This window comes from Rousettus aegyptiacus, unplaced genomic scaffold, assembly GCF_014176215.1.
Source record: "Rousettus aegyptiacus isolate mRouAeg1 unplaced genomic scaffold, mRouAeg1.p scaffold_m13_p_13, whole genome shotgun sequence".
Taxonomy (NCBI): Eukaryota; Metazoa; Chordata; class Mammalia; order Chiroptera; family Pteropodidae; genus Rousettus; species Rousettus aegyptiacus.
The window spans coordinates 22,223,176-22,237,461 of record NW_023416288.1 but is presented as its reverse complement, the minus strand read 5'-3'; positions in this window follow the sequence as shown (position 1 = coordinate 22,237,461).

Below are 14,286 nucleotides of genomic sequence, written 5' to 3'. Positions count from 1 at the left end.
ACCGGACATTCTCTTCACAGATTCTTGTGTTCTCATCAGATCACCTTCCCCTGTCTTGCTACTTACTTCTTATACAGATAATTGAATGCAGAAATTGGAGTGATTTTTTTCCTCATAGCTGTCTGAGAATTCAAATTAAAAATTCTTAACCAAATGCACTTTCAAATGTATTTGTTTCTTGTTGAATGGTGTTCTAATTCCAACCCCTCCTCCTAACTTCTCATAGCACCTGCAGATAAGTGGTGATCCAGGACTCAGGCAAAATTTGGGTGTGGACTTCTGGGAGCATGAGATTTGTTTGGAGATAGATTTTACCTGCCCCAGGACTAATGAATATGGACGCGCTCGAAGGACTGAGTTATAGTCAAGTAAAGTCAAGTTATAGTCTTTAAAGTCTGTGTTTCTTTGAGGAATATTCCATTTTAAAATCGTACAGATAAAATCTTTTCTAATGCCTTTTTTTTTTAGCTGTGTTTATAAAAGAATACTAAAAAAAAAAAATGTGGAATACAGAGAGAAGTAAAAGAAAAATTACTCCACTGACTTACCTCCAAATAGAAACACACTAATCATTTTGGTACTGTTCACCCCATTCTTTTTTCTATGTAAGGCTCTTTTATGCAAAGTTGTTAAATTCCTTTATGTAAATTCAATTGATATATCTTGCTCTTTCACTTAACATCATTGATATAGCCTGCTTTTTCACTGAACATATCTTAAGCACTTTCAAAATTATTGTTGTAATTTTAATATCTTCATAATAGTCCATCAAGTAAATATACTATAATCAATTTAATAATTCTTAGATTAGATATTTCACTCCTATCTAATATTTTCCACTGAAAATAACAGTTTACTAAACATATTTATATGTAAAATTTGTTCAATATTTAAGATTGTTTCCTTAGGACTCATTCTCAGAGTTAAAATTAGCATATTCAAATATTTGAACATATTTAAGGCTTGTATATTTATGGTCAATTGCTTCTAAAAAGTTTATATTATTTTTCACATTATGGTGTTTATAATTTTACACATCAGCTTTTTTATTGTTTGATCTGAACCAAATATTTGCTGCTACCAAGGCTGTTGAGCTTGAGAATAACAGGCCTGACACAAAGCCTTTGAGTTGGTATGAGGTCGGTGGAGGCTTCTGAATAACTTTCATCTTCCCCCGTTTGACTGGGATGATCTTCTCTCTTGGTTATGGAGCAGGCTGCGTTTCCCTAGTTACAAACAAACAAACAAACAAAAATGTGCTTTTAAATGACGGTCTTTGGGGTTCGTTACTATGTTGCTAGTTATTCGGTGACCATTATTTTTTGTAACATTTTTCTAATGGAAAAATTATACATATTTATTGTAAAAATGGAAAAAATATAGACAAGTATAAGGGAGAAATTTTTAATTACTCAGAGTCCACCTGCTAGCAATAACCTCTCACATTCAGTACATTTCCTTCAGGGTGTAATGAAACACATGATGCCGTACTTACAGCACTGCTACCACCACCTCATAACAGCCAGGCCCAGATCATACGAACAGCCTGCAATCCTGACTTTCTAAGGTAACATTATACTGTGAGACTTCCTCACATCATGAAATACCCTTTGATAACATGAATTTTCAAAGCATATAATACCCCACAATATGTATATACCATAATTTAACAGTTCTGTTATTAGACATTTAACCTTCATTCTTTTTCATTTGACATGGTCTTGTTGCATGTTAAAAGATGTAATAAAGATCCCTGTACATTAATCTTTGTATGGAATTTTGATTATCACCTAAGGATTAGTTCTTATGAAGGATTTCTGAGCCAAAATTTATGAGTACTTTTAAAAGTTTCTAGTGCGGACTTCCAACATGCCCTTCAAAAGGTTTATACTAATTTCTCTCTTTGTTCTGTTGTAAGAGGGACAATGGATTGCAAAAACAGAAAGAGTAAGTAAAAGTTTATAGCAATTTAACTAATATGTATTAATATCCCACTATGAGCATTTGAGAAGTAATTTACAGCAAATATGCAAAAATATTCACAATGATGTTGAATTTTTCCTTACCACGAGGAACTTCGTAACATTTTTTTTAGGTAATAAGGAATTCTTTAATTTTTAAAACAAAACTAGACCAAAAGATACTCCCTTATATACAAATTTGTTTTGAAATTTATTAATAACAGAGGCAAGTAACAACATGTACTATGTTTCTTCTGAGTTGTATTAAAAATTTTTTAATAAAATTATCCTCAAAAAAGTTTATATGATAAAACTCAGCTATCCTAGTCTTCATAGATAAAATTATGCTGCCTAATATAATCCATTATAATAAGCAAAGTGAGTATACCTTTAAAATGTATAGAACGATGTTAACATCTCTAGGACACATTTATATATAAGAGAATATATAGTAATAAGAAAACAACCTTTATTTTCAAAGGAATTAACAGCAAGGAAACTACAATTTACTGAGAGAAATATTGTATGACATAATTCAATTCAATTCAAATTCATTAAGCATCTAAGATATGTTTTCAGTGTTGTGGTAGATTCTACTGAGTTACAGAAAGCCATCAGAGGAGTACAGTCTGGTGAGACAAGACTGCACATAGGTGAAAGTGTTCAACTACATAAAACCATATGCCAAAAGAAATGGCTCAGTCAGATATAAAGAACAAGAAAAGATGAGAGCAGGTAATTTGTATATTTTTAGTATAAGATAGTCAATCCAAATTATCCCAAACCTAAGAGTATTTTAATACTGCCTTATAATTTTGGAAAATGTTTTCATTAGTATGTTTATCATTCTCCACAAAGTACTCCTTATATTAATCTATCTACTAACCCATATCCTTTCTTTGGGCACTAACAACTTCATTTATCACCAGACAAAATATTACAGGTTAAAATAATTGTTGGATAGACTCTAGCAAAGCAAATAGTTGTGGTTTTCTTACTCAGTTTGTAATTTAGAACAGAGTATATCTTTACTGATATTATGACTAATGTAAATAATCTATGCAGAGGAAATAAAAATGTAGGGTGATATATATTAACTCAGCTTTATGCTCTTTAGAAACAGAGAGGTGCATACTATCTACATATGCCATCTAGACGTGCCTGTATATACATTCTCTATAATACATATATACCCACAAAGAGAAATGTGTTCTTCCAGTCATCAAGGATATACCAGTTTTATTCAAAATGACAGCTATCTAAACCATGTGGGAATAAAAAAAAAAATCACTTATTACCCACACTGAAATCACTGGCACAGGAATCCTATGAATGTTCAGATTTATTACTCCAACATGGGCAGAAAGATTTATGCCCAAATGAATACCAGTACTGCTGACTGCCTGGGGGATGTTAACATGATCTCAGATCACAAACACTGATTAAATAAGGGCTTCGTAGTCAAAGCAAACTTTGGCTGCATCATCCAAGTTGAGCACTTGGTCAATTCCAAATTGATCTAATAATGGAACATGCCTCTTTCCAGCCTTACTAAACAGAACAAATACAAAACCAGCTTCTAGGTAGATGACATACTAAAAGAAAGTAGCCAGCCATACAAAAGCCTCAGGGTTTCCTCATTCTCATCACTTAAAATTTTTTCAGGTCTGCCTTAGTTAAGAGTTGATCATGATTTTTTTTCTTATCATCTATTACATTTTATTATTATTTTTTTTAACATTTTACATTTTATTTTTCTCCCCTCACACCACCCCCTACTCCTCTGGCAACCACTAATCCATTGTGCAAGTCCATGAGACTCTGTCCTGTTCATTTTTTGCTTTTAGGTTTATATCCTACATATAAGTAATATATGATTTTCGACTTTTGCTGTCTGGCTTATTTCACTTCGTATGATTATCTTGAGGTCCATCCATGTTGTCACAAATGGTAGTACTTCATCTCTTCTCATGGCTGAACAATATTCCATTGTATATCTGTACCACAGCTTCTTTAGCCAATCATCTATAGTAGGACAAATAGGTTGCTTCCTGACCACTGTGAATAATGCTGCTATGAACATCAGTGTGCAAATATCTTTTTGGATATGGGTTTTCAAGTCTTTGGGGTAAATATCCAGTAGAGGGATTGCTGGATCATATGGTAGATCAATTCTTAGTTTTCTGAGGAACCTCCATACTGTTTTCCATAGCACCTGTATCAATTTGCAGTCCCACCAGCAGTATAGGAGGGGCTCAGATTCCCCTGGGGCTCTGCGCTGATGGGTCTCAGAGGGTTTGGAGGGAGGGGCTCTCTGGGTTGGTAGCTGGGGACTGCAGCTTGGCCCCTGTTTTGCGACTGTGGCTGGTAAAAATCAACTGTTATTTCTCTGCCGTCCCCGCTTTTCTGCCATCCTCCTTTCTCTGCCGTCCCTGCCCTGATGACTGGGCACTGCCACCGGTCACATGGAACTCACAGCAGGGCTGTTCAGGGAAGTCGCCGCACCTCCTCCCCTCCCCTTCCTCCTATAGGGAGCTCTGGTGACTGCGAGTGGCAGCTTCTTTATTTCTCCCAGTCCACTGCCCAATACCAAGGGTCCTGACCTGTAGTAGCTCTTATTTGCAGATCCCACGCTCAGACGTGCTGGTGTGCATTTTGGGTGTTTTTTTTGTTGTTGTTAAGTTTAGATGTTCAGCTTATTGTTGTTTCAAGGGGAGATACCTGGGGACATCTCTCACTCCTCCATGTTTAATCCGATCTCCGATTATGATTTTTAATAATAGTAAAATGGAGGCCTTATCTATAATCAGTACCCTACTATTTTCAGTGTTTCTCTAACTGAAAAGTCTCTTGTCTACTTATAGTTCTTGTACCTCCCAACAGCCTTTTAAGCAAATTTTATAAATTTGACTTTATTGTAAGTTTCTAATATTTTTCATAACACAAGCAATAAAGGTTTAGGGAGTATAATTAGATATTATAGCTTAAGATGCCACATATATTCTTAATAAATTGTCTTATGGAAGACAATTGACGTAAATGATGAATCAGTCTTGGTGCCAGGGGACAGTAAGCCAAAGGTTCTCATTTATGGCTGCACCTCACTTGAGGAGCCTTTATAAACTATTAACACACAGGCTTCCCCCTCAAAATACTGATACTAGTGGGAGGTGGGAAGTTGAGTATCCATATGTATGTTTCAAGCTTTGTAGCTCCCTTGTCAAACCTAATATGTAGGTGATTTAGAATAACTGGTTTAGACTAAAGGTGTATTTAAGGATAGATGAACACAAGTAGTGAAAAGAACAGTCATTTATGAATAACTTTGGCTCTAGGACCTTCAGAAGGCTATCTCCTTGCTTCTGTGGTAAACAAATATTGTGTTGTCATTAACATTACGTTGGAATTCTCAGGTTAAAAGATATCCTATACTAAAGTCAATAGGAGCTAGTATTCATAAACTTGCCACTTTGTGCAAACCACTGTGCTAGGTTACTTTATAAACTTTATCTTATTTAATCTTCTAACCCTTGGAGGTAAATATTATTACATCTTATTTTACAGGCTAGGAATGTAAGACTCAAGAGAAGTAAAACGATTTGCACTAAGTAAAACCAAAACAGCTTAAAAAGCAAATCTATATACAGCGCCTTTTTCAACCTCCCTCTACACTCCAGTTTTTCAAACAAAAACTTATCTGGCTTTATGTCTACTCCTCACAACGTCAAATCAACACATTCCAAAGTGTAGAAACTGTTGTCCTCAACTAATCAATATAAAGAATTAAATGCTGATACAATTGTTCATATTTTAGCTTCAAAAAGCTTCAGTAATGGGAGCAAACTGTAAGTGAATATCCCTAAAAACATGTGAACTACTTTTTCTCCCTGTCAGAGGAATGGAATCCAAAATGAGATGTTTCCTGCCTGCTGAAGAGCGGTGGAAACAGAGATATTTGAGACATAAATATGCTTAGAGGTGATGATTTACAGGGTTTTCTTGGGCATAAATCATCTCAGAAACAGACTTAAATCCTATGTATTTCCATACAATTTTCAGCTACTAGTAAATTGCAACCCAGAGCAAAAACACTCATTATTAAAAAAAAAAAAAAAAAAAGTGAAAGGATCCAAAACAGTAGAATTATTTACTATTGGCTGATAATTTTTTTTTAATCGGTCACAAATAAAAAGTGTTTCTCCAGAATAAATGTTTCAGCAGCCCAGCTTCAGATAAGGGGATGTGTAACCTACAAAATGTCATGCAAATGAGGAGATGAAGCTTTTATGAGTAAAGTCCTTAACACTAAAGTTATAAAATCACTTTTAGAGAGGCTATATTATCAAGTTATCTCATTCCTGTTTCACAAAAAAAAATGGCTTTTCAGAAATCAGAATTGGGTTCATGTTTATTTTAATCACAATCTTTAATAGAGACACTCATAGTTTTTCATCTACTGGTTGGTGGAAAAATATATAAACGAACACTTCATCTTCAAATATCAAGCAAAAGAAAGAGTTTTCCAATAGTTATGGGAGAGTGATATTCTTCTATTTATATCATGCTAGAGTTTTTGTAGAAAATTGGTGCCACCTCAACATCTTGCCTCGAAGAAATAAACTGGATTTAAGTTAAAGGAAATCATTTGGCACAAAACCATGTAATTCTATACAGCTGAAACTTATTGGATTTCATTAACCAATGTCACCACAAAAAAATAATTAATTTTAAAAAACTTGTAATTCAGCCTTTTTTGCATGACTCCAAACTAACTCGCTAATCCAGTAGTAGGACATAAGTCTAAAATGCTCATTTCAAATAATATAAATTTCCTCATATTATTATTATTAAAATGCCTGTTAGTTTTTTTTTTCTTTTCATTTTTCAATTGACTGCATTTCCCTGTGTCCATGGGCATTGCATTGTGCATAATAATAAATAACACCACATTATATAGAAAGCAGATGGTAACCACAAACCAAAAATCAACAAGAGATATGAAAGAAATAAAGAGAAGTAATCCAAACACAACACTGTAGAAACTTATCTACTCTCAAGAGAAAAGGGCAAGAGAATAAGGAACAGAGAATTAATATACCTTCAGATTTAAAGACACACACAGACTAAAAATAAAGGTATGGAAAAAAGACATTACATGCGAATGAAAACAAAAAACCCAGGGTAACAATTCTTATATCAGACAAAATAGTCTTTCAGACAGGAGTATACAAAAGACAAAAAGGGCATTTCATAATGAGAAAGGGATTAAGCCAACAAAAGGACATAACTTTCATAAACATCTCTGCACCCAATGCACGAGCACTTAAACATTGATAGACACAAAGAGAATGACTGACACTAAAACAGTAATGGTAAGGGACTTTAACACCCCTTTGACATCAATGGATAAATCATCCAGACCAAAAATCAACAAGGAAAAACTGGCCTTAAATGACACATTAGATTAGATGAATTTAGTTGATATTGTTAGGACATTTCACCCAAAAGCAGCAGAATATACATTTTTCTCAAGTGTATATGGGATGTTTTCCAGTATAGACCACATGTCGGGTCACAAAACTAGTCTCAACAAATTTAAGAAGACTGAAATTATAGCAAGTATCTTTTCTGGTTACAATGATGTGAAACTAGAAATTAATTATAAGAAGAAAACTGAAAAACACACAAACATATGACGCTAAATAACATATACTAAAAAATAACTGGGTTAACAAAAAGATCAAGGAAGAAATTGAAAATACCTTAAGACAAATGAAAATGAAAACATAATGATCCAAATTATGGGACACAGACAAAGCAGTTCTAAGAGGGAAATTCACAGCAATATAGATCTACTTCAAAAAAAAAAAGAAAAAATTCAAATAAACAATCTATCTTACACCTAAAAAAACTAGAAAAAGAAAAAAGCTCAAAATGAGTAGAAGGAAGAAAATAATAATGATCAGACTGAAAATAAATAAAATACTTTTTTAAAAAAAGTAAAAACAATCAATGAAACCAAAATCAGGTTCTTTGAAAGATAGACAGAATTGATAAACTCATCAAAAAAAAAAAAAGAGGGGGCTCAAATAAAATCAGAAATGACAAGAAGTGACAACTGAAACCAAATAAATACAAAAGATTATGTGGAAATAGTATCAACAATTATAAGCCAACAAATTGGACAACATGAAAAAAATGGATAAATCCTAAGAAACATACAATACTTCTAAGGTTGAATCAGGAAGAAACAAAAAAGCTTAACAGACTGATAACTACTAACAAAATCAAATCAGTAATCAAAACCTCCCAATAACCAAAAGTCCTGGACCAGATGGCTTGACAAGTGAATCCTACCAAATAGTCAAAGAAGAATTAACATTTATTCTTCTCAAACTATTCCAAAAAATCAAGAGGGAAGACTCCCAAACTCATTTTATGCCAGCATTATCCTCATACCAAAATCAAAGATACTACGAAAAAAGGAAATTACAGGCCAATATCTTTGATGAAAATAGATACAAAAATCCTCGATGAAATTTTAGCAAACTGAATTCAACAATACTTTAAAAGATCATACACCTTGATCAAGTGGGATGTATTCCTGGGATGAAAGATCGGTTCAATATCCTCAAATCAATTAACATGATATGCCACATTAACAAAATGAAAGATAAAAATCATTTGATCCTATCAATAGATGCAGAAAAAGCACTTGACAAAATCCAACATCCATTTATCATAAAAGCTCTCAGCAAAATGGAGACAGAGAAATCATACTTCAACATAGTAAAGGCCATATATGACAAACTGACAGCTAACATCACACTCAATGATGAAAAGCTGAAAACTATTCCTTTAAGTTCAGGAAAAAGACAAGGATGTCCACTGTTAGCTGAGTACTGGAAGTCTTAGCCATAGCAATCAGACAAGAAATAAAAGGCCTCAAAATGGAAAGGACGAAGTAAAACTACCATTATTTGCAGATGACATGATAATATATAGAGAGAACCCTAAAGAATCCAGTGAATTCAGTAAAGTAGCAGGATACAAAATCAATATTCAGAAATCGATTGCATTTTTATGCACTAATAATGAACTATATAAAGAGAAATTAAGAAAACAATCCTATTCATAATTGTATTGAAAAGAATAAAATATCTAAGAGTAAATTTTACCAAAGAGGTAAAAACCTGTACTTGGAAAACTATAAGATACTAAAGAAAGAAATTGAAGAAAATACAAATAAATGAGCATGGAGAGAAAGAATTAACACCATTAAAATGTCCGTATTACCCAAAGCAATCTATAGATTCATTGTAATCCCTATCAAAATACCAGTGGCATTTTTCACAGAACTAGAACAAGTAATCCTAAAATTTATATGGAAACACACACACACACACACACCCCTCTCAAAGAGCTAAAGCAATCTTGAGAAAGAACAAAGTTAAAAAGATCATGCTAGTGACATCAAACTATAAGGCTATAGAAAAACAACAACAACATTACACTGATATAAAAACAGACACATAGATCAGCAGAATAGATCAAAGAACTCAGAAATAAACCCACACTTATATGGTCAATTAATCTATGACAAAGTATGCAAGAATAACAATGAAGTAAAGACAGTATCTTAAATGGTATTGGGATAACTGGACAGGCACATGCAAAAGAATGAAACTTACTTATATCATATACAAGAATAAACTAAAAATGGATTAAAAAAAATATTGTGAGACTCGAAAATTTAAAACTCCTAGAAGAAAACACAGGCAGTAAATCAGTAAATCCTCTGACATCACATATATATATATATATATATATATATATATATATATATATATATATTTATTTATTTGGCTATATCTCCTCAGGCAAAGAAAACAAAAGAAAAAAGTAAACAAAAGGAATTATATCAAACTAAAAAGTTCTTGCACAGCAAAGAAAACCATCAACAAAATGAAAGAACAACCCACTGAATAGGAGAAGATATCCACCATATCAAAATATATAAGAAATTCACACAACTTAACGCCGAACAAACAATTCAGTTAAAAAAAATGGGCAGAGGAGCTGAATAGTCATTTCTCCAGGACATACAGATGGACATACAGATGGCCAATAGACATATGAAAAGATACTTGACATCACTAATCATCAGAGAAATGCAAATTAAAACCATGAGATATCACCTCACACCTGTCAGATGGTTATCACCAATAAATTAACAAACAGGTGTTGGCAAGGATGTGAACGAAAGGGAACCATTGTGCATTATTAGTGGAATTGCATATTGGGGCAGCCACAATAAAAAACAATGTGGAAAAAATTAAAAATAGAACTACCAAATGAACTAGAAATTCTGCTTCTGGGTATTTATCTGAAAAAATAGAAAACATTAATTTGAAGACAGATGACCCTAAGTTTACTGCAGCATTATTTACAATAGCCAAGATATGGAAGCATCTAAGTATACATTGATAGATAAATGGATAAAGAAGAGGTGGTATATATATAAAATGGAATATTACTCAGTCATAAAAAAGGATGAAATATTGCCATTTGTGACACGGATGGACCTACAGGGTATCATGCGAAGTGAAATAAGTCAGAGAAAAACAAATATCATATGATGTCACTTATATGTGAAATCTAAAAAACAAAGAAACACACAAACAAAACAGAAACAAACACACAGATACAAAGAACAAACTGGTGGTTGCCAAATGGGAGGGGATTTGGGCAGATGGGTTAAAAGAGAGAAGGGATTAAGATGTACAAATTGCCAGGTATAAAAACAGTCATTTGGTGTAAGATATGGCATAAAAAATATAGTCAATAATATTGTAATAAATGATTGATGTCAGATGAGTACTAGACATATGGGAGTGATCGCTTTGTAAGTTATATAAATATATAATCCCTATGATGTAAACCTGAAACATGATATTATATTCCAACTGTAATGAATTTTTTTAATTAAAAAAAATATATATATTACCACAGTGGAAAGGGGAATGAAATGGGAATCAGAAAACTCAAGTTCAACTCCTAGATTTCTCTAGACATTTTCCTTGATATAATGATGTAAATTAACACATCAATTTCCTCAACTCTCATATTCTGATATTACAGTCAACCTAAGATGACTACTTTGATGAAATAAAATAACATCTATCATAAAGAATTTTTAAATTTGGAAAACACTATTTCCCAAAGCATGATTCAAAGAAAATTGGTCCCATGAAGTAGTCTCTAAAAAAAAAGGACAGCAGTCAAATAAGTTTTGAAAATGCTAGGAGATTCACAATGCATATTCAAATTTGAAATATTTTTAAAAATTCTATAATCATAGTGAGAAAACCTGTAAAACTTAATTTTAAGCTTAGTATTTCCCCAACTAATTTGAACATACTGTTTTTTGACTGTGATATTTTTGCTGCTTAGAAATGCTAACAAGTATAATTTGGAAGATGGTACTGAGAATATTAAAATTAAAAAGTACTGTGATACTATTAAATTAGGCTTAATTTGGAACAAAATTTAATTTCAGTTAAAAGTATTATTAAAACTGTGTTTTAAACTTATTGATTAGAACAAAGGTGATGCCCAAAATGTAATGACCAAATTTTAAATAAATAGAAAATTCTCAGTTTAAGGAATGTTTTAATACTGTGATTTCTCTCCTATCATCATCAGTATGAGTGGTTATAAAATAAATGATTTCTTCATTTTATTCTAAACAATAACCCCCAAATGTTTCTTGTAATGGGAAAACTATTAGATCAAATTCTGCTCTAATCTTTCCAAATTCACTCATCTTTTTTACATAATCCTTGTAAAAGAAGGAACATCTCCTGTTAACAGTGCAACACAAATCCTGACTTCCATAAGGGAAAATCTGTCATAGAGATACTCCCGGCCTCTCTCTACTTCTTCACAATCTTCACCCATCGGGAATAGAGTGGTATATCTGACGAGTACATGTGGGAAGAACAACTGGGCATATTTACCTCGCTGTACCCTTCTTCTACTTGAGAACAAGCTTGCCCCCCAATAGTAGGACCTCTCATCTTGCTCAGTGTTCCTTGAGAAAGCTACCCAAGTGGAAAAGTGCACTGCCCAAGCCATTGGATAAGTCAGCCAAATTCTGGGGTGTAAATATCAGATGGGTATTTGGCTCTCACAATAAATTACATCCTTACAGAGGGCCACTATAAAGTTGATCTTTTAATGTCCAAATTTACTCTTTATTTAATTTCTCCAATTGTGTAGATTAGAAAAGAATGTTGCTTTTGGCAGGGGCTCCCTTTCTATCCCAACAATCCATTGCACAAATTCTCATCAAACTCCTAAACAAAAAAGAATAATAAAAGCTACCCACTTGATTCACAGAACATTCCCACAAGAGAGATATCCTCAGGGGAAAACATCAGCTTCACACTGGTCTGATATTTCCAAGTTAAGCCTTCAATGTGCTTTATGTAATTAGGAAAGTTCTGAAAGTTTTATACATATATATACATATTCATGTGTGTGTGTGTGTGTGTGTGTGTGTGTGTGGGGAGAGAGAGAGAGAGAGAGAGAGAGAGAGAGAGAGAGAGAGAGAGAAGGAAGGAGGGAGGGACAGGGATAGGGAAGGAAGGAGGGAGAGTGAGTTGGAGGGAGGGAGAGGGAGGAAGGGAGAGAGGGGGAGAGAGAGAATGTGTGCACATGCTCTAAACTCACCTTTTTTCCTATGCAAATATCTTCAGTTGGAGCCCTCCAAAATCAACTCTTAGAACCAAGGTTGACTGCTTTAATTAAGTTTCCAAGTTGGTGTTATAGCTTTGAGAGAATGCTAAGCTTATTTTTATGCTGTTTCCAATCCCATGTATACTTACGAGCCCCCTTTATTGGCTGTCCTTCCTTACCAATCTCACTTCTCTACCTCTCAAACTTTCACTCAAACTTATGTTGCAGGGTCTGCTAGTGGGGGAACACATACCGGAATGCCCTCCCATACTACCTACAGGCAAGTATTTTATTTCTTCATCAGGGTTACCAAAGCAATACATCTTACATTATATTATATTATATATTATATTATAATATAATATAAATTGCTTTTACCACTGCACAATGTGTCAACTCTTAAAAAGTATTTCTCTCAGTGTTCTAACCCTCCAGTGTGATGCCTGGAACATTATAGATGCTCAATAATAACTTAAATAAAATTTTTAAAATATAACTGTAACAAAGCAGAACAATGGAGACAGGAAAAATATCAGTGGTTGCCAGGTGTTAGGGAGGAGGGAAGGATAAATAGGAAAGAGCATGGGCAACTTTTAGGGCACTGAAAATACTCTGTATGACAGATACTATAATGATGGATATAGGTCATATATTTGTCCAAACCCACAGAATGTACACAACACCAAGAGTGAACCTTAATGTAAACTTTGCACTTTGGGTGATTATGATGTGTCAATATAGGTCCCTCAGGTGTAACAAATATACCACTCTGATAGGGTATGTCAATAATGGAGGAAGTTACACATGTGTAGGGACGGAGGGTATATGGGGATCCTCTATACCTTCACTTCGATTTTGCTGTGAACATTTAATTACTCTAAAATAATAAAGTCTTAATTAAAAAATAAATTTAAAAACTACAACTGTGACAAATAAAGACCCCAGTATTTGAAATATTATTTAATCTCTTCAAATACTTCCAATACAGTTAGGGTTCAACATGCAAGAAAAAAGAGACAAATTTATTCTGGGTAGAGTAAAACTAAGCAGTGGTTGAGAAACAAAATATTAATACAAAATTATAACTATGCATTAGCCCTGCCAGTTAAATTTGTGTTATATCAAACTATTTTTTTTACGTGAAATCCATATGCTTATTAAAGTATCTTTTCCGTGTAATTTATTCACTTTGGGTAAAATAAATATTAAAAATAATGGTTTTTATGGCTGTCATAGCATTAAAGACTGCTGTTATTGTGTACATTCTGCTCTAGTAGTTATGCCAAACTATGGTATGTACACATTCTTATTCTTCTATAAAGGCAAATGCTAGAGTAAATAGTTACCTTAAGGGAGAAAAAAATCCTCAGGTCACAACCTTATTTATGTCAAACCTCTGCTATTGGTAGTGAGTAATATAAATGTTGTATTATGACTCTCTTGGCTCAGAATAAGGGTATAAACAAAAAGTTACTGTATTTTTAAATGCTAGTAACTCAGATACTACCTTAATATATTTTTAAATGCTAGTAACTCAGATACAACATTAATGTGTCTAGGTCATCGGAGTTAAATATTTCGTGTA